Source organism: Pinus tabuliformis, chromosome 5_2 (assembly GCF_031772625.1).
Source record: "Pinus tabuliformis cultivar Carrire ecotype Pingquan chromosome 5_2, CPIR1, whole genome shotgun sequence".
NCBI lineage: Eukaryota > Viridiplantae > Streptophyta > Pinopsida > Pinales > Pinaceae > Pinus > Pinus tabuliformis.
Genome location: NC_142306.1, coordinates 1,069,755,778 through 1,069,775,076, shown reverse-complemented (window position 1 = coordinate 1,069,775,076; position 19,299 = coordinate 1,069,755,778).

Sequence of the window (19,299 nt, the reverse complement as noted above, 5' to 3'; positions counted from 1 at the left end):
ACCCCATGGATGACTCACACCCTTGCACACATCTATAAATGGATCTCCAATTCAAGAGATCTAGAGGCTGGAATATTGTGAATTGCAAGGAAGTGCTGATAGTTTGTAATTGAGGAAGGAGCATTGTATTGTTGGTGTGATCTTGATATTTCATGAGGTGAAGAGGGATTGAAGCTGGGAGGATGATGTTGGATCAGACAAATGGGTTGTAATTATCCCTTCTATTAATAAAGTTCTTCAAGTTTTATTCCATATGATTGTGCAATTGTGAATGTTATCATTTGTGAATGCTATCATTTGTTCATTATATATCTAATTCTGCAATGTTTATGTTGTAATAGATCACGATGATTTGACGGTTCTTTGTTGCTGTACTTGTGCAGGTACTCTCCAAGCGTGCTAAGTACGAGGAGGAGTTACAGGATTTGTCAAAAGGGAGAGAGAGCAAGCAAGGGATTAGTGGAAGTTCCAAGTTGGTTCCATTATCTTTCTCTTATCGGTTACACATAGAAGAAATCGTTGAATTGCTTTAAACTATTGTTTCTAGGGTAGCTGCCAAACCTAGAGGGCTATCATTCTTTAGGAAAACTAGTTTTCCCATAAACAAATTGGCGACTCCACTGGGGAGGACAGATGTTTGTTTGTTGTTATTGTTTGTTTTATAAACTATTGACAGAGTCTGAAGTCAGCCTGGTAGCCTTCGAACTGCTCTTGCTCTGCAATTGCATAGTAGATGAATGCTGCTTTAGTCAATCTCTGGTTTAGTTTATGAATTAAAAATTTGACTTACAAGCACATCTAGATGCCCTTTTGGTAGCTCAGTAACCTCTCAAGACATTCCTCTATACTTTGCTCTTTACTGTTCATCAAAACTTAGCTTAACTCATTGAAAACAGCTACACATTTCAGCCAAAACCCATTTTAGTTGTGCTCCCTGGACCATCGCATTGTCTTCCACTGTAACTCAGTATGCATCACACCTCCTGAGTGCAGTAAGTGCAATGCTTCTTTGTTTCTGTGAAGCCCAGGTGCGATGACTGACTGAACTCTTTTTCCATTCTAGAAATTGAGGGTTTTTTTGACCTTGTTTTTAGTTTTATTTAATTGTTTTGCTGCACATGAACAGTGCCTCCTTACTGAAGCCTACTTGCATCACATAGATCAACCTCAATTACATTAGGATCAGTGAATGTTTTTTGTGTGTTTGTGCATCATTTACAATCCCTTGTCGAAAAATTGTTTAAATTAGTTTGTCGCTTTGATACAAAAGTGTCGTAATTATTGTTTTGTGTCCAAAAGAGAAGTGTTGTGAATTTTTCCTTCCCTTGATAATCTATTGAACTTTTCTTCATGTATTTGGTTTGATTTTTTTATATTTGAAGTGTCAGAAGCATTTTTTATTCAAAATTGAAAAGTGTTGTTAAGTCTTCCTTTCCCTTTTGAAGAATAAATTGTCGAAAATGTCATTTTGAATGAAATATTTCAAATCTTTGCTGCATTTAGTTTTCCTTTTTGGAATTTTTCACATTAAGGAGAATGAAAACAAATACATGCATTTGCATTTAGTAGTTGTAGATTTGTGTGCGAAAATATGATTTAGGGAAATGCACTAGGGTGTGCTCTTTGCTCTTTGCTCTTTGCACTATTATTTTCTTTCCCTAGTAGCTAGGATTTTCATTGCTCAAAATAAACAAAAATTGTTTATCATTGTAGATTGCATTTTAGGAATTTCAAATCATCATCACACGGTGAACCATTGAAAGGCAAACTCTAAACAAGATCAAATTTAAAATAAATTTCAATGAACCTAACAATGCTTTGGAACTTAATGCAACATATCTAGAGGTCTAGGCTAGAGACGTGTTCTGACGTCGTTAAAACTAGTGGCTATCATTTTCATTGAAGGTTGGGTGATTCCTCCTCCTTGATACGACAAGTGCTAGCACAGACTTGTGCTCCCCGTACTGTCGTGTATATATTGGGAGACCACAATAGGCTTAAATCCTTTATCCATAGGAAGTTGAGTTTGTCGCCTTATTGATCGCAATGCACTAAACACAACATTCAAGAAGATTGACTGTCGTACATAAGTCCTTGGTAATTTCTTTTTAATTTATCACCAAGGTGTATATTGTAGTTTTGCAATTGGTTTGGTAATCCCTTTGTCTAGATTTTCCAGAGTAATCACTTTCGTTCCTTTTCGACTCTTTAAAAGAAAATTTCCATCTGAGTACTTGTCCTTTCAAGCTCATTAAAAATCAAAGGAGACTAGAGCCATCTTTAGCTTTTTCTCTACTCTTAAAAACTGAAAAAGCAAAGTTGTGTCAAAGCATCATTAAAATTAATTGAATTCGGAATAATATCCCTATTCCTTAGTTGATCTTAGGTTGAGATATATGGAGACAAATCCGGAGTCCATCAATCAAGGAATCCCTTTTGAAGGGAATCCTAGTCCTTTTCCTTCCTTCAGAAATATTGGTGCTCCTTATATGGCTACATTATCCCTTCCAGGACTTACCATTGGCCTGCCAGTATGGCTGTTTTCAACCTCTTTGGTTCAAAATGGGAGTATACCTTCAACTGAACAAAATCAACCTCCAATTGATCCTGAAGTTGACCCTTCGCCTTCTTCCTCGTTTGTTTCTCCCTCCCCTTCTTCCTCTTCGCTTGGTGAAAGTAGTGATACTAGTAACTAGGTGGCTGAGAAGAAGAAGAAATGGAAGGAGAAGAAGAAGAAGCCAATTCAGTAAGGGGGCAACTAAGCAACCATTGCTCGGAATTCAACATTTGATGAAAATACGCTCATTAAGTTTCCGAAAGCCAAATATACATGAATAATTTGTGCGGGAGACCATTTTCATCGAGATTGTCCTTGCTTTCCTCGAATCTTGAAAGAATTGTCTTCCCGTTCACACCACTCCATGTCATCAACCTCTGGAGATCATGTTTGTAACACACCATCAACTAGTGACAGAAAAGCTCATGGACAAAAGGGAAAGGTCAAGATTCCATGTAGGTTATGTGAAGGTAATCATTCCCTTCACCTTTGTCCTTTTTTGGATGAAGCTAAAAGAGTATTGGATAACCGTCCTGCTTCACTACGACGACTTCTATCTGGTTATAGGAAACTCTCCCTAATTCCTTTGCTAGTTGAAAAACTAACTGACTTAAATCAACCATCAGTCGAAACCACTCTCTCTGAAAGTGAATCTTATGAGTCTATACCCAACCAAAGTCAACAGGTCGAGGTAACAATTGACCCAATTTCACCTTCAGCTAATCGTACCTTTCCCGAAGAGAGTGAAAATGATACCGTTCAAGTTCTTTTTGTTACTTCGGATTCTAATGAGCTTGGGGGAAATCCACATGTTCCATCAAGACAAGAGGAAAATCCTCCAGTTCTCGTAATACAAAGGGTTAATTCTCCCATTTCTTCGGTACCCCCTCCAAGTAGTCTAGTCACTTCCTTTGATTGGAATCGACTGGCAAGATCCCGCCTTCCTTCTTATGTACCTTTCCAGATCATAGTACAAGTTTGTAAAATGATCATGTATGGCACTATTATAGATGAAGGTGCATCAGTGAGTATCCTTTCCTCAACTGCTTGGAAAGCACTTGGTTCACCACCACTTATGACTGTTACACAGAATTTGTTAGGCTTTAACAAAGGAACTAGTTGACCGTTAGGGATCCTTCCTAAGCTACCTATTACTTTTAAGAGAAACCATTCATCTGAACGTGATGGTAGTCCAAGGACCTTTAGACTACAATTTACTTCTTGGGCGTGACTATGTTTATAACATGGAAGCCATTGTTTCAACACTATTCCGAGTGATGTGTTTCTCGCATGAAGGAAATATTGTCACCATTGACCAGCTTTCATTTCCCAGTCCAAACATAGCTTCAGTCAATCATCATCCCTAACCAGTCCATATACATCAATGGTATCACTTGACCCTTCATTCCATCCACCTAATAGCCATGAGTAGCCTAGGGATTGTAATGAAGCTTAGGGGGCATGCACCTAATGGTAAATATAAGTTTCCCTGTGGGTTATGTGATTGGTCTATCACACCATCCACCTTTGTCTATTCTGGATGAAACCAAATAGGTGTTGGATAACCGTCTTGCCTCACCACAGTGACTTCCATCTGGTTACAAGAGACTCTCCCTTTCATCATGATGGGGGCATGCAAACCTCTTTTCAAGCATAGTTTTTCGTTTCAAGCTTGTGTAAAAATGAAACTGAATTCAAGCATAGTTTCTTCATTTCAAGCTTGCGAAAAAAAGAAACTGAAGCCAAGCACAATTTTTCATTTCAAGCTTGTGTAAAAATGAAACTGAATTCAAGCATAGTTTTTTCATTTTGAGCTTGTGTAAAAATGAAATTGAATCCAAGCATAGTTCCCCATGGTTCAAGTTTGTCAAAAAATGAACCCATTTACAAGTAATTAACCTTTATGATTGCCATTCTATCAGCCTTTTGAACCTTGGTCATGTACATCCCATCACCACCATCCCTTTGGCTGAACATATGCTTCCACTTGGTTGTTTTAACCCTTTTTGAGGAACAGTCACAATGATTAGTCTTATTAGATAGCCTCTTCATAGAAATCCACATGTTTTGAGAAGTTCCAAAATCACCAGAACTGGTTGCTACCCTAGACGCCACTATTCCTCAAAATCGAGTCCTCTATAAACCTTTTTAGACTTGTTAAATATGAAAAGATTGTCGAGCGCTTGTCCTTCCCAGCTTGTTAAAGTGATTGGAAATGTCATCCCCCCTGTATTATTTATCCTTTTTCGGACCTGAGGGATTACTTTACGAAAAATAACTTATGGAGTTTTCTTTTCGTCCATTTTCAAACTCTCTAAACATGAAAAGGACCGAGTTATCCTTGTCATTAAACTTGTTAAAACAAGAGCGACAAACCCTTCCATCTGGACGAGACCGAGTTTCATTGTCTGTAGACTCATTAAAACATTAAATAGTGATAGGTTTGCCTAAAGGGTGAATCATAGAACAAGCATATGTTATCCTCCTCAAGCTTGACAAAAATAAAGAGGTACTGGTCAACAATGACTGGGGAAAAAGGGAAAGAAACTTGAAAATTTTATGGTAGTAGGTCGCTCTTGAACATGACACATTCACTTCATCACCATTATTAAGTTGGGTTGGGTTATTCCATTCACCAGTAATCTCACCATTGGTCTTTCATACCAACCATCTTTTGGGGTTAATGCTACCAATTCTTCTCAGTGTAGCCAACATGTTCAAGAGAAGTCATTCAGTTGAGAAACCACCATCCATTTAATGTCTCATCCACTGCAATACCTCCAACCTTCATTTTTTTCATGACCGCCATTCCTGAACCTTATGTCATCAGTTCATTTTTTCACTTCCAGAAAATCATTTGCATTGTTTTGTGTCGTAGATGTGGGATACATCAAGGCCCTCCTACGATGATTCACTTCTTGTCAACATCAGCTCATTATCCAAGAAGTTGACTTAGAAACAACCCTTTCAGTGCTTTGGAGCTTGCATACATCAATGGCAAGTTTTTCACTTCCGACGACAGGTTAACATCAATGTCCTTTGAGTGAAAGATTTTGCGTGGTGTTCGACATCGGATCATGTATTCACACCACGTAAATTCTACTATAGTACCTTGAGGGTCATTATCATTATCGATGATTCCTCTCGCATCTGTTAATAGCTCACATCATTGGTTGGTAATCAGGCGATGTCTTTCCATGTTCGACTCCAAAACATCTCTTCACATGGATTTACTTGTACATCAAGTGAAGATTGGACGAGTTTGAAGACCTCGGATCTAGTTTCATCCATCCGGGCTGCGATATATTCACGAATATAAAAACATAAAATGTACAAAGGCTCTACATAGATGGTCATCCTAACCATGGATGATGACTCTATATCTGAAGATTCACCAGTGTGTATCTACAGATGGCTATCTGATCTATGTACATGAAATGAATTTATAAAGCTGAGCATGGGAATGCCTCCCTCAACTAGATCATGACAATTATATTATGATGATTTATTGTATTGTAACTTATGTAGGTCAACTTCCATTTCAAAAATTTGGATCCTCATGATAAAGCATTTCACCCCACATCAATATTTACGACTTCATGCTTTACGGGGCAACTGTTATAGACATATTTGGGCACATCAACCCCAAACTTATATGTTGATAAAATAGGGCTCATCAACTCCTAAAAGAGTTGTTTCATACCCTAAAGGAACATAGTCATCTGAATACATCATTCTCCAAAAGTTCCATCTGAGAAACCATCCAGAAAAGGCCTAAATTAAACCATACTGACTACTTCACTGGAAAAGTGCGATGCATACTAAGTGGTACACTGCTAGGGTGTGATGCATACTGATTAGGCCTTCTATAGGGTGTGATGGGCAAGGATGGACAAATGTCCGAGACAGTTTGCTAGGTGGTTGCTCATGGAATCTTCTAGAAACTTCTCTTGTGCCACTTGCCTCTCTGAATTCGCCCAAGGATGAATAAGGGATCTAAGAAATATCCAAATGGAACAAATTATAACAAGTGGAATGACACTAATCAAACCCCATGGATGACTCACACCCTTGCACACATCTATAAATGGATCTCCAATTCAAGAGATCTAGAGGCTGGAATATTGTGAATTGCAAGGAAGTGCTAATAGTTTGTGATTGAGGAAGGAGCAGTGTATTGTTGGTGTGATCTTGCTATTTCATGAGGTGAAGAGGGATTGAAGTTGGGAGGATGATGCTATATCAGACAACTGGGTTGTAATTCTCCCTTCTATTAATAATGTTCTTCAAGTTTTCTTCTATATGATTGTGCAATTGTGAATGTTATCATTTGTTCATTATATATCTAATTCTGTAATGTTTATGTTGTAATAGATCACGATGATTTGATGGTTCTTTGTTGCTGTACTTGTGTAGGTACTCTCCAAGCGTGTTAAGTACGGGGAGAAGTTGCAGGATCTATCAAAGGGGAGAGAGAGCAAGTAAGGGATTAAGCGGAGGTTCCAGGTTGGTTCCATTATCTTTCTCTTATCTGTTACACATAGAAGAAATCGTTGAATTGCTTTAAACTGTTGTTTCTAGGGTAGCTACCAAACCTAGAGGGCTAGCATTCATTAGGAATACTAGTTTTCTCAGAAACACTTGGGTCACGCCTCCTTACTTAATTTGAAATGGCTAGCCAAAGGTATACTAACTGGTTTTGCATTCTGCATATTAAACCTTTTCAACACCTTTCCTATGTACTCACTTTGAGACAATGTTAATTTGCGATTCTTCCTATCTCTAGTTATTCTCATATCAAGGATTTGTTTTGCAGCACCCAAATCCTTCATTGAAAATGAGTTTGCCAATTTTCTTTTGAGCACATTTATTTCCTGCATGTTAGAACCTGCAACAAGCATGTCATCTACATACAATAACAATATAATATAACTTCCATCATTTTGCTTTTTCAGATAAACATAATGATTAGAGTGACCTCTAGTATAACCTTGTTCAGACATAAACCTGTCAAATTTTAGATACCACTACCTTGGAGCCTGTTTTAAGCCATACAAGCTCTTCTTCAACCTGCACACTAGTTTCTCCTTCCCTTTTACTTCATATCCTTGTGGCTGCTGCATATATATCTCTTCCTCCAAATCCCCATGGAGAAAGGCTATCTTTACATATAACTGCTCAAGATGCAAATCTTCAGCTACTGCTAGACTTGAAATAGTTTTGATTGAAGTCATTTTAACAACATGAGAAATATTTCATCAAAGTATATACCCTTTTTCTGTGCAAACCCTTTCACCACAAGTCTAGCTTTATACCTTTCTCTACCTACATCTTCTTCCTTCAACTTGTAAACCCATTGATTCTGTAATGTTGTTTTACCTGTAGGTAACCTGAGTAGTCCCAAGTTTGGTTATGTGCTAAGGATTCCATCTCTTCTAACATGGATTGCTCCCACTTCTTCCTAGTTTCTACCTGCACTGCTTCTTCATAACATTCTGGTTCACCAAAATCAGCCAACAATACATAATATAATGAAGGAGAGTATCTTTCAGGGGGTCTACTTATCCTGGTAGATCTTCTAACACCACTTTCAGGTGTTTGAAGTGCTTGTTGCTGTTGTGGTTGTTGTTATGGCTGCTGATCATTATTATTTTCAAGCACCATCACTTTTTCTGTGATCTCGTCAAGCACTATGTATTCTCAGTTTTCTTTTTCTTGTTTCTTTTCCTGCATCTGAGCCTTATACAAAACCTTTTCATTGAATATGACATCTCTGCTCCTAATGATTTTATGTTTTTCATAATCATAAAAGTGATAACCAAAATCATTAACACCATATCCAATAAAGGTACATTTCTTTTATTTTTCCTCAAACTTTGTTCTATTTTCTTTGTTAATGTGGACAAAGGCTTCACAACCAAAAGTCTTTAAAAAATAATAGTTTACCTTTTTACCTATCCATGCCTCCTCTGGAATACCACCATCCAAGTAACTTGAAGGCCCTCTGTTTATTAGATAAATAATAGTTTTTATAACATCTACCCAAATTGTAAAGGCAATCCTGCATGCAATCTCATGCACCTTGCACGCTCCATGATTGTCCTGTTCATCCTTTCTGACACGCCATTTTCTTGTGGTGTTCCTGGAACTATCTTATCTCTACGAATTCCATTCTCTGAAAAATACCTATCAAACTCTTTGTTGCAATATTCACCTCCATTATCTGATCCAAGACACTTCAACCTTTTTCCTGTTTCATTTTCAACCAAAGTTTTTCATTTCTTGAAAGTATCAAATACATCAGATTTATTTTGAATACAATAAATCTAGGTTTTTCTGGTTGCATCATCAATAAATGTAACATAATAACAAGAGCCACCAATAGATGATACCTGAGCAGGTCCCCATACATCTGTATGCACAAGCTCTAATTTTTTTATTTTCTTTTCTTTCCCAACTCTAAGGAATTTGACTCTCTTTTGTTTTCCATAAACAAAATTCTCACAGAATTTTAAATCAACATGCTTCAAACCTGGCAACAAATTTCTTGAGTGAAGAATTTGCATCCCCTTCTCACTCATGTGCCCGAGCCTATGATGCCACAATGCCATATCTTCTCGTGTAGAGGTTGAAGCATTAACAAAATTAGAAATACCATTGCATAAATACAATGTACCAACCTTTCCTCCTTTCGCTATTACCAGGGATCCTTTAGTGACCTTCCAGGTTTTATCTGTGAAAGTAGTTATGCAACCTTCACCTCCCAACTGCCCTGTTGAAACTAGATTTTTCTTTAGATCTGGGACATGCCTTACCTCCTTTAATAGCCATTGATTTCCATTCTATTGTTTTATGAAAACTGTACCCATTTTAACGATTTTACAGGGTTTATCATCACCCAATCGAACCTGTCCAAAATCTCCTTGAACATAATCATGAAAATGTTTCTTATCAGGTGTGGCATGGAATGAGGCCCCTGAATCTACCACCCAGGCATCAATAATATTTTCTAATGAAAGAATCAAATAATCTTGCAACACATCACTTGTTACATTCGCTTCATGATTAGTTTCTTGCTACGCGTCTCCTTCTTTTCACTTCTGAGACTTGAAGTCTTTCTTCAGGTGTCCTTTCTTCCCGCATTTCTAGCACACTATCCCCGATCTGGACTTGGATCTACCTTTTCTTGACTTACTATGATATCTAGGGCTCTTTCCTCTTTTCTTTTTTCCTCGCTAAGGATTGCACTGACAACATCATCAAACTTTAAAGTACTAGATCTAGAGATAGAGTTACTAATGTCCATAACTAAACCATTCCAACTTTCTGGAAATTAGCACAGAAATAACAGAGCCCTAACTTCATCATCAAAATTTACCCCTACAGAACTTAACTAACTTGTAACTATATTAAAATCATTTAAATGGTTTGCAACAGATCCACCTTCTGACATCTTCATATTAAATAAATTCTTCATAAAAGATAACTTATTTGAGGCCGAGGGTTTTTCATATAGTTTGGCCAATGCCAACATTAAACCCTTTGTTGTCGTTTCCTTTGAAATATTAAACGCTACCGACACCACTAGGCACAGTCGAATTGTTCCAAGTGCCTTTCTGTTGAGAATATCCCATTCTCTATTTGTCATACTCATCGGCTTCCTTGTCTTTCTGCTCAATGGTAGGTACAAATCTCTCTGATACAGATAATCTTCCATCTTCATCTTCCATAGCTGGTAGTTTTGGCCATTAAATTTTTCGACCCTAAACCTACCATCTTTCGCCATTACTCCCACTCAAACCACGAATCCTTCTCTCCTGCGAGTTTATCAGCCAAATAGACCTTCGGCTCTGATACCAGTTGTTAGAAACTTATATATTACATAGCAATGGAACACATAAAATATTGTAGAAATATAAACACAAAAAACACATAAACAAGAGAGACACAGATATACATGGTTCACCTAGTTTGGGCTACATCCACAAAGAAACAACCAGTCCTTTTATTATATTATCCAGCAAACTGAAGAGATACAACCTATAATAGATCTGCTATAACTCCCTCTTTACTCTCAATCTCCTCTCTTTTCCTCACTCAGAATACAGATATACATAGACGCAATACAATTCCCTCATATATATCGAGGGGTTGCCTTCTTGGCAAAAAAGCCTAAATTAAACATAACTTCCATTGTCAGATCTCCACCTAATGAATGGCCCCGGTTGACTAGAAATTACTATACTTTTACAAGGCAATTTTACATCTATTCTTAGCTTTGGGGGTGGTGCCCTTGAAAGCCCCTATCAGGGGGGGCTCCCAAAAGGTCACAGCTGCCCCCCCGAACCCTCCTTGTAGTGAATATTTTACTGGTGGCATTGCTGCCCCATTTTGAACTGGGGTCCCATGCGGCGATACCTTTGAATACAGAAGATAATCAGGCTCCACACCCAACACAAATCTATGTGTGTGTTGTGGTAAGTAGGCCCAGTTGCTTCATGACCTCTGCTGGAATGAGGTTATTTTGGCTCCCATTGTCAATAATGAACTACAGTGGAGAACCCTTCACCACATCTATGAGTGGAAGAGGCACTCCCCCTCCTCTAGATCTTTAGTCTCATCCTTCTGTATCTTGGTGGTGGTAATGGTGGCATTGGGCTATGCATCAATAATCTGCTTCCCTTTCTCATTCCCCTTGTCATGTTCTGACTTAGAGTTGAAACATGTATCTGATTCGGAAGCCTTCAGCTTGGCCACCATTGACTGCTTGAACTGAAACTCACTTGTGTCGTGAGTGGGGCTCTTATGGAGATCACACCACTTTCTCATGTCCTTCTTTGTCTTTGTGGTGTTGTTCTTCACTTGAGGCTTCGATGGCTTGTCTTGGGTCATCCCACCTTGGGCTTTGTCCCTTGTTCTGTGATTTTGGGGCACATTTTCCTTGCTTCAGATTCACAGATCTAGAGTCTTGATTCTTCTGTTTAAATTTCTGCTTGATCTCGACAGTGTATCGATAGGCATCATTGAGCGAGGAGATGTCTAAGAACTTCATCTCATCTTGGATGTACTTGTGTAGAAAGTTGCGGTACTTGATTACCAATTTTTTTCTCAAAATCCTTGATACCCAACTTCGTGCAAAGGGTATGAAAAACATTTGTGAAATCTGATACGTCTTGGTCCCTTCCCTCCTACAGTGTTGTCGACTTTATGTATTTATCCTCATAGCTCCCAACATGGTAATATTATTCCTTGATGGTGTCCCGAAAATAATTCCAAGTGGGTGTGGCTGAAAGTAGTGAGGGTTCACTCCCGTACCTCTTCCCACAATAGGTTTCCCACCAGTTCTTGATGTGGGAGGTAGCTTTGAGGAGTGAAAAAGTAATCTTTTCTTGGTTGGCAAAATCATGAACCAAAAAGTATCCTTCTAACATATTTAACCATTTATCTATGGCATCTGCATCTATATAACCTTCAAATATGGGGATGTCAAAGTTAACTTGTACCTTAAAGGGAGTGGTGCTTCCAGAGTGGCTACTGGAAGAAGATGTGTCACCTATGGGTAGTCACCAAATGATTTGGAAAAAAATTTTCATCATCGCGTTCCTTTGTCATTCGAGGGATTCTTCAAGCAATATTTTGAAAAGATCTCCTGCTCCCTCGTCTTTATTTTCTTCTGCCATGTGTTACACAACATTTTGTCACTATCTCTGTACTCCTCGTTCCTCGATCCTAGAGGACCTCTACAGTGACCGTCATGTGTTTTTCTATCATGAAGAACATGTCCTTACATCATTCTTCATCTACAGAACATTTGCCTCTTACATCATTTCCCAATAATGTTCCTTCAAACACAGTTTTCAAGACCGACGCTATCACTCAGTTTCTTCCTTGCGCCGACGTGTAGAGTCTAACACTAGGCCTAATGCCGAACAACACTGGTAATACATTCATGACCCACGTCGACCCTCTTTTGGAAAGTTCTTAAAAATGGAGTCGAAGCTTCCAGGTCTAGAAGCTTCATGAACGAAAGTCTGATAAATGGTTTGTTGAGATAGAGCTGAGAGAGATTGTTTGGGCTCTCTTCCCCTATTAGAATGGAACAAACCAAAAGGTACAAGGCCTCTCTCATCATAAGACGATCCATTTTCCCTCTGTCAAGCTATATAAACTTCTCCTTTTCCAACTTCAGCTAGCTAATGAGAGGGCTGGAATAATCTGCAAAATATTGATAGGCAAATCACCTCTTGAGAGCCTTAACCTTCTAGTTTGTGTTTGCAAAGGGAGAATAAGATTGTAGTTTGTTTTTTTTGGAGCAAAGAGAAAGAAGCCTTGAACTTCCATTGTTTGAGGTGAATCATGAGATGCTAACAGTGGTGTTGGAACCTGAACACATCGAAGGAAACCTGCAACACTAAGGCAAAGGTTGTACTTTCTTTTTTGTCATAATAATACAACTAATATTTTGTTTCTTATATCAATTGCATATGCTATTTGGTAGCTTAAGACTCCTTAGACTCTTAAGTAGGTTGAATATATTGTATGATATCATGTGTGCTTTGGTTTCTTGTCTATTTGTTTCAGGTGCTTGATTGACATTAAGGAGTTGATCGCTGGAGAAAAGACATAATGACTTCATCAAACAAGGATTAGCGATACAAGAGGTAGGATCTTATCCATTCTCAATCTAAGGAAACTTATGTCAGATTGTCTTTTTTGTGGCTAGACCCTCTCCCCTAGGCTAGAGGGATTGTCTCTGTCTGCAGAGAGAATCTTCCTACTCCACAAATTGGCGACTCCACTAGGGATCCATCCCTCTCTTTGGATTGTTTTTCATTTCATGATTTGTGAAAATTTTTCTCATTTCACTCTTTTTTTTTTGTAATTTGTACTTCACGTCATCTACTGCTTTGATTCTTGAATTTAGAGTGATAGGTCTAGTTTTGGTTTGTGGAAAATTTTCTTTTTTCTTTGAATCCCTCGATCATCACTGTTAATTTTCTAATAGTAGCTTTGACCAGTGTGAGTTCCTCTTGGACAGTCATGCCACAACCCTTTATGACGCTTGTTGCCAATTAGATAGTTGCACCGATGCCTGTAGGTTAAAATTAGGGTTTCTCCTAAATCATTGCCAGTGTGCCTTGTCCTCATAGATTCTGATTCTTGGCTTGTTTGCCTTTATTCTTCTTGGCTAAATTTTTTGTTAGCTTGATTTGTTTTCTTGATTGGTTTGCGATTGCCTTACTTGATTTTTTGAGTTTTTGGATGGTTTGTGTTCTGTTGTGCTATTAGAAAACCCCCCATTTATTAGTTTAATAGCTAATATTCTATTAATAAATGGGGACCCTTAATAAAAACCCTCCAAAAAACAAATTTAGTAAACTTAGGCACTTTCCTTTGAACTTTTAGGAATAAATCGAGATATCGAGTCAAAACCCTTTGAAAACTAGCAATTCTTACCTTTTCGCATACCACTGGACCAAATGTGTTAACATCCTTATTAATGAACAAAACCTGTGAATTGCAATCAAAAGGATCACCACACTTAACTTAGATATCATTGGGCATTTTATTCAAAAACTAAGACCTAAGGCATTTCCTAATAAATAAATCCCTTATCGCAATTGCACATCGATGCTCACAAAGGAAACAAACCTATAAAGCATAATGAAACGTGTGAGATGCGATATTGTGATAGGATGAGTCAACGTTATTGAATCGCGTCAAAATACTTCAGAAAAGGTCTAAATCTTATGAACTGCGTGATCTTGCGAAATGCGATAAGAGCCCGGACTTGATATAAGCCATCGTCATAAATGGTAATTAAGTCCGCCACATAGTAAAAATCACTTTATAAGGTAATTACTCCATCAAACAAACTACGCTCTAAGTAAAAAATATTATGCTTCTTATCCCGCATCCCACAGAATCCTAATAAACTTCAAGAAAGCACACAATCAAATGTTTGATAATGCAATTTGTGATATTGCATCGCAATCACAAAATTGACATTATTGCAGCTTAAGCCCACCACCTTAAAAGTTTTCCTTCCCGTGTTTGCGATGCGATACATTAATGAGTAATAAAGGCAGCAATAAGGGACCATAAGTGGCTATTTAATATAGTTTAGTGGCATTTATGTTAAAAAGAAGCTCAACGTGATACGATATCTTTTCTTTTGCATTTGATTAAAACTCCTTTCTTTTCACCTTTTCGGGTTATCTATATCATTCATTCTCATTGTCATTCTTACTTGTGTTTATCTGATAACTTCCACTTTGCTCCATTTCAAGAAAAATCCACAGGGAGTAACGTTAGAAACAATGGGAAAGAAGGGAAAGGTAGCTGTGTCTGAGAAATCAGAAATGATCCCTCTTTTCTCCGATACTACGTGTAGTAGAGACGAAGGAACTACAACATGGGAGACCATGTACAAATTTTTAGAAGAGGAGCACCCTAGGACACTTGAAACAAAGGCCATGCAGATGCCCAAGAGTCATCTAATTCTTCCTATTTCGAAACAACATGCTCTGTCTTACACCGCATAGCTGCATGACCAAAAATAATCCCATACACAGACATGGTCAAATGGATAATTGACGAGGCAGACATTGTAAACCAAACATTCAAGAATCATAGGTAAGAGGTCATGGGGTCTTTCTTAGTAGACAACCTATGACTGATGTACTAGTTACCTGAGCCATAAACGTTTTATAACAAACAGTTCCTTGAGCAATTTGCCAAGGAAAATGAAGACCCAACAGACGTCATGCAGACCTGGACATCAAACGAAGGCAAGATCAAACTGGATAAAACGAGTACGTACTCTATGACATCCATTTCCCCCCCTCATATTTTTGCACCAGCTATGATATGTAGATTATTCAACAAACCCAATAGCACCAAGTTTTCCCCAGAATAACACCCATTGATAGATGTAGCAGTGAATGCAACAATAATGAACTAGGCTCAAATTCTATCAGAAAATTTGGCTAAGGCTATTATATAATATAGAAGGAATAGAAATTCTTCTCTAAGAGTGTTTCCCCCCTTTTTCATGAGTTCTTATGTAATGGATGCAATCTATATTAGTTCTAAATTTCCCAATATGGGATGGAAGTGGACTGCACAAGACCCACTTCCCATCCATATGTACCATAAGATTTTGTTGGAATCTCGATTTCACCCCCAATTTTATAAAATCTGTCAAGGAGTTATGCTACCCATCCATAAATAAGTGTACAACAAAACCGCCCCTAGGTTTTCTAAAGAGGTCAAGGTAGATATCTTGCCAATAGCCAAATGGTTTAGGGAAGAAAAATTTACCTACATAAGATTATTTGGGAGCATCGCTTCACCGCAAGTTCTCCCATATTATGTCCCTAACAAATTAATGGCTAGAGAAATATCCTACCAAACAATAGGGGAGGGTGGATTAAGCATATGACTGAAAGAGAAGAAGAACGCCATTTGGCCTACATTTCCATTACAATGTGGTGCATTTTCACTACATGATTTTGGATATGCATGCAAAGAGGCAGAGATTATTAAATCTATGAAATTATCTACATTTCCGAGAACGTAGTATGAACCAATCGACACTATTAAGGATTTTACTACTATGGCAAAAGTAAAGCAGTTCACCCACGAAGGGAACGCATTTGATGACCTCTTCCTATAGGCATAAACATATTCACAAGTGTTTCATTCGGAATTGGTACTTTTAACCCCAGATTATCTTAAGGCTTCCATGTGTATAGGGAAAAAAGATTATTGAAGGTACCTTTGGACCTATTGTAGATAGAACTAATAAGGGAGCCAACTCCTAGTGTAAGTTTGGAGGACAGCTCCAAAGAAAACTATGAAGAAGAAATCTAAGAGAGATCTACGCATGAGTCATAACACTCAAAGAATAAATCTTAAAATGGAGGAGGAAACACAAATAAAGAGTCTGATAAGGACATAGCTAGAACTAAAGAAGAGACAACCGAGCAAACCTCAACAAAGAAACAAGAAGAAATTTCCTCTACATCAACTCAGTCAGGTAAAAGTCTAATTATTGATTTGGAACAGGAATGGGAATCATTCAACAAAAATCTTCACACAGATTCAAACTCTAAGCAAACATCTGAGATACAAAATCTTAAGCAAACCCAACACAATTCACATCCGGAAACGACAAGGGAAAGAGCTACAGGCACTTAGGACATTGAGATCATTCCTTCTACTGCCACTTCAAAAATTATTTTGAGAATTGAGGAAATACCTCCACTAGGTGTATTTTATATTCCTACCACAAAGCTATAGTCAAGAGACAAAGGAAGAAAAGAAAGCTGGATGTTGTGGCTATTATAACTTCTAAAAATGAACCAATGGACATCGAATGAAAGGACTCTCCCATGGACCCATTTGAAAATCTCACAAAATTTTCGCAATTCGTAGGAGCTTATGCCACAACAACTATTGACAAAAAAATAGAGGCCCAAATGCTTCTCAAAGAAAATGAACAAATAATTTCACTGGTAGAACAACAATTAGCTTAGGAAAAATCCAACCAACAAGCAAAATTACAAGTAGCCCAACTCCAAAAGGAATTCGAACATATGAGAATACAACATCAGGCCAGCTTAACATAAATAGATGCATGGATACAAGCTATGATGGATAAGTTTAAGGATAATATGCAAATTGATGAGTTCATAAAGGAAGCGCTCAACCTTAATTCCCTACTAATGCAGCAAAAGGAATTACTTTTCCAGAAAATCTCGTAGATAAGTCCATATTGTGAAACCAATGATAAGTTAACAAACCAAGTCATTGACTTGAGACTTGAGTATGACGAAATCCATAAAAGGATTTCTGACTTTATCACCTAGCAAGAATTAGAGGATGGGAGAAAGGCTGACTTGCCGAAGCTGGAGGAATCTCATAAAGACATCCTATTCACAGATTGGGATTCTTGGTTGAAACAAGTGGAAAGGGAAACAAGAATAGCAGCGACAACAACAAACATCATAATAGAAGCCATCAACGAAAATCTTCATGGCGCCAATCTTGTTACGGAATGTATACCAGGATTTTTTGCGAATGTCAAACAGTTAGAGCAGCGTTGGAGATAGGTGGCGCATGAAAAGGAGGCAATCAAACAGGTAAACAGGTTGAATTGGGAAGCATACTGGCAGTTTTTAGTGAAACCACACAGTCAGTGGATGATCTTGAGGTGCTTAAAAACCTCTACACAAAAGATGGTGCCAGCACTAACAGATGCCATATTTGCTAGGAAGTTAAAATCTGCAATCGGCCAACCGACTCAGCTTAAGCCAATGACTGATATTTGCGATCTTAGAGATCAAGTCCAAAGGAGTTAGTCATTTAATTTATTTTTCTTTTAGTTTTATTTTTTATGAGGAAGGTTGTTTAAACGTCCTCAGCTATTTTCTATAATAATCTATTTTAAGACATATAATTTAGTATTTAAACCCCTCTCATGCATTTAGAGAGAGGTCCAATTTTTTTATCAAAAACGTTCTTCAAAACATTGCACTTCTGTACTTTTGGGAGGTTTTGATGAAATGAATGGAACAATATCTATTTTCTTTCAAATATATAGCACGCTCTACTAAAATTCACTTTTGTACTCTTAGAATGTGTTGGATTGATTGAAATTGGGTCAATATCGCTGAATCACATGTGTAGGACTTATCATACATGGTACTTTTATCTTATGATCATGTTTTCTTTATGTATCAAGCAATAATACTTCTTTCATTTGTTCTATGTATGAAAGTCTAAATTATAGTTTACCATTATTGAACTTTTGTATGATGTTAGCTCTGATTCTATTTTGAATACATGAATGATTTTTTATGTGATATATTTCTCTCAATCATTTTCTCTAACCATTTATCCAAAACGATTATTGTTAAATGATTTAACTTCTTATTGTAGTTGAATGATTTTTATTATCAATGTTGTAAGGTATCATTGTAGATCGCATATTGTATTTAATTCTTGGGTATATCTATAGTTAAATAGTGTTAAATTAGGATATATCTATGTGTTTATTAGTTAGATTAGATTACACTTAGCTCAATTATTTCCCCTTTACATCATATATCACCCCATCAACACTATCAAAATCTTTTCTGGGAAACTAGTCCCATTTACCTCAGTCGAAGCCATTACACCAAACAGAAAAGGAGCTGCTAACCAAGGTCCAGACAGGGTGGTTTTTCCCCATGTTGTCATAGTGATTTTCAAGGCTTCAACATTTTGGCACTAGAAGGAGGGACTAACTATGAATGCAAAGCAAATCTAAATCAGCAAGCCATTCCAAGAGTAAAACTCCCTCACCATCACCTCCAACTTTTCGGTCACATTCTAAATCCCCAAATCCTAAGCGAGAAGTTTTAAATAAATCCCTAGAATCCACTACTGAGATCCCAAGGAAGTTAGATCAATATTCTTCTATTGAAACTCCTGAAGTGCAATCTTTAATCAATAAACTGCAAGGGATTTCAATATCTCAAGAAGAATCTGAGTTATCTCAAGCTAGTGTTACTTCTCAGTTTCCTTCCTCTCAAAGATTAACTAGATCACAAAGCGAAAAATTTGGGATCCCCCCATTTGAATTCCCTCTACCAAACTGAAGGAGAACTAAGAAAACATAGTCTGAAGCTCATATTGAGGTTCTTCGATCATCACCTGAAACACCTTCATTCATTCCATCCACTTCATCACAAAAT